At 40.1% G+C, this 2,636-nt stretch overlaps 1 non-coding gene across 1 annotated transcript; it reads right to left on the reverse strand.

The window, feature by feature from the left end:
• Positions 1-1,785: 1,785 nt before the first annotated feature.
• On the reverse strand, positions 1,786-1,889 carry LOC120076963 (small nucleolar RNA R71). Its single transcript, XR_005481707.1, has one exon. It is a non-coding gene; the product is annotated as a small nucleolar RNA R71 (small nucleolar RNA).
• Positions 1,890-2,636: the final 747 nt, after the last annotated feature.

Raw genomic sequence — 2,636 nt, forward strand, 5'->3', positions numbered from 1 at the left:
CTCTCTGTATTAGCGTAGTCATAGTTGTAGATCTTTAGAAGCTGTGCTATGATGCCAAGAAGATTAGAAGGGAAGAGAACCACCATCACCGCCGGTCAAGAAGTGGAGGAAGCCAAACTTGAGAAAGACACTTTGTCCGATTCTTATACAAGTGATTGTACACAATTAGAATTGAGCCAAAGAGATACAAGAGATTGTACTCTGCGGCTTGACTCAGTTCCTTTCATCTCATTTATCGCTTTCATTTCATTTGATTGAATATTGATTTTGTAAAGACAATCTACTTCCTTATAAATTCATATATTTGATCCATCACACTTTGTCATTGTTTATTTCTTATTTATGTTGAATGCATCTATACTTTATGCAAAACTTCATTTCAAACGCTTAAGCCAACTTGATCAGTTGGTAAAAGCATCCTTAGCTTAGATTATTCAAAAGAGTAAATAAGCCAGCATAAAGTAGAACGGCTAGTACATCTAGAGATAGACTGATTGGTGTTTATTGTATTCTGTGTTCAACGCATGCATCCTAGAGATAGGTTTTGTATGTTATTTGCATTGAGAGTGTCGAATAAGAGTCTAACACATAAACAAAGATAAGCAAATCATCCCATCTCATCCATATCACATTCTGGTTTGTGTACATTCATCTTAGATCGACGCATACCACTTACATTAAAATCCATTTTCACATGATCCATCATTCACTACTCAACTCTTTTGTATCTTCTTGCACAGGCACAACACCTTAGTGTAAATAACACATCTCTTCATACATTTAGGAAAACCCTACAATAGCTACAACGCAAGGTCTACGTTAGCTTAACCTGAATCCCTGAGTTCGACCCTGGACCTACCAGGAATCTAAATTGGATTTATACTTGGGTCTGATTTAGGAAAACTTGAACGTCAATAGGAGGGGTGTCGTGTGTTCTATTGCACATCTCTAACGCATCAACACATTACAAATACATAAACGCATCAAAGCATCAACGCATTATTTATACTTAGAACTTATTTTTCCAATTTATTTTATACAACACTCCCTGCTCAAATCACGATAGCAACGAACAAGTTTTTGGCGCTGTTACCGGGGATTCAGAAACAAAACTAACCAGAAATTTCGTTTGTATCTTTTGTAGGAACACTTCAGTCGAGGGAGTATTACGAGCTAAGCGTAAGCTTGGGAAAGTTTATGGGTAGGGAGAGCACTCTCGAACTTATATATGACCCTAAGATTAAAAGGACCTTCCGACGTAGAAATCGATATAATCGTCGTCGAAGGTTGAGGCAAAAAATTCTCAGACAACAGAACAGGCAACAAGCAATGGCGGACAACCAGGCGAATTAGAACTTAGCTCAGCAACTAGCTCATTCTGCACAAAATTCGATCCTAATGGCGAACAGTAGCATGCATCCTATGAGGGAGTATGCGTCCCCTATATTGTATGATTTCTCTCAAGGAGTCATATACCCAATGCCAGATGAGACGAGATTCGAGATGAAATATGTAATGTTTTAAATGCTCCAGACTGCTCGAAAATTTGGGGGTGGTCGTGGAAAAGATCTTCACGCTCACATGAAACGTTTCCTGGAAACGTGTAATTCATTTATGAATCCTAGAATCACCTCAGAGGTGATCAGGCTATCTTTGTTTCCCTATTCTTTGCGTGATGACGCAAAACAATGGGTAAGCTCACTAGAGCCTGGTGAAATCACTACCTGGGAGAAGTTGATGGAAAAATTTATGCAAAAATACTTCCCACCTACCACCAACGCGAGAAGGCGTCGAGAGGTTATGAACTTTGAACAAGAAGAAGCTGAAACCTTAAGCGCTGCATGGGAGCATTTTAAGGGATTGGTCAAAAATTTCCCGAATCATAGACTATCACTAACTATCCAAATGGAGACTTTTTATGGTGGATCGAATAGAGCATCACAGATGGCAGTCGACGCAGCGGTAGCTGGTGGAATATGGATAAATCTTACACTGAGGCTAAAAGATATTAGACCGCATTGCTAAGCACAACATGGAATGGGTGGACAATACGTATGATGAAATAATTGACAGGAAGAAGAGATCTCAGAATGTTAATTCTATCGATTCCAATGCAATAGCCACACTTTCTACACAAGTGGCTATGATGACCAGCCTTTTGCAGAACATATCGCTAGGAAATGCATCAAATCAACAGAAGGTGATTCAGGTAGAAGCATTCGGGCAGCCCATGGTTAGCTGTGTGGGCTGTCTTATGCTGAGTGCCCACAAAACCTGCAGTCAGTATGCTTCATTAAAAACAACTCATTTTCCAATACATATAATCCTGGATGGAAAAACCATCCAAATTTTTCTTGGACAGGAGAAAATCAACAGGAGCACCACCCAAGGGCGAATCAACAACAAAGGTAAGGACCGACTCCTGCATTTCAATAAACACATCAGCCACATCAACAATCCTTTAATAGAGAAGGACAGGCGTCGAGCTCAGGATTTCCGCTTGAGAACCTATTAAAGGAGTACATAGCCCAGAATGACGCGTTGCTGAAAAGCCAGGTGTCTTCTATCAGGAACCTGGAGATACAGGTAGGGCAAATAACGAGCGAGTTGAAAAATAGGCAACCTGGAGTTCTACC

The sequence above is a fragment of the Benincasa hispida genome, chromosome 4 (genome assembly GCF_027475165.1).
Source record: "Benincasa hispida cultivar pf3 chromosome 4, pf3_genome.v1.1, whole genome shotgun sequence".
NCBI classification, from domain to species: Eukaryota; Viridiplantae; Streptophyta; class Magnoliopsida; order Cucurbitales; family Cucurbitaceae; genus Benincasa; species Benincasa hispida.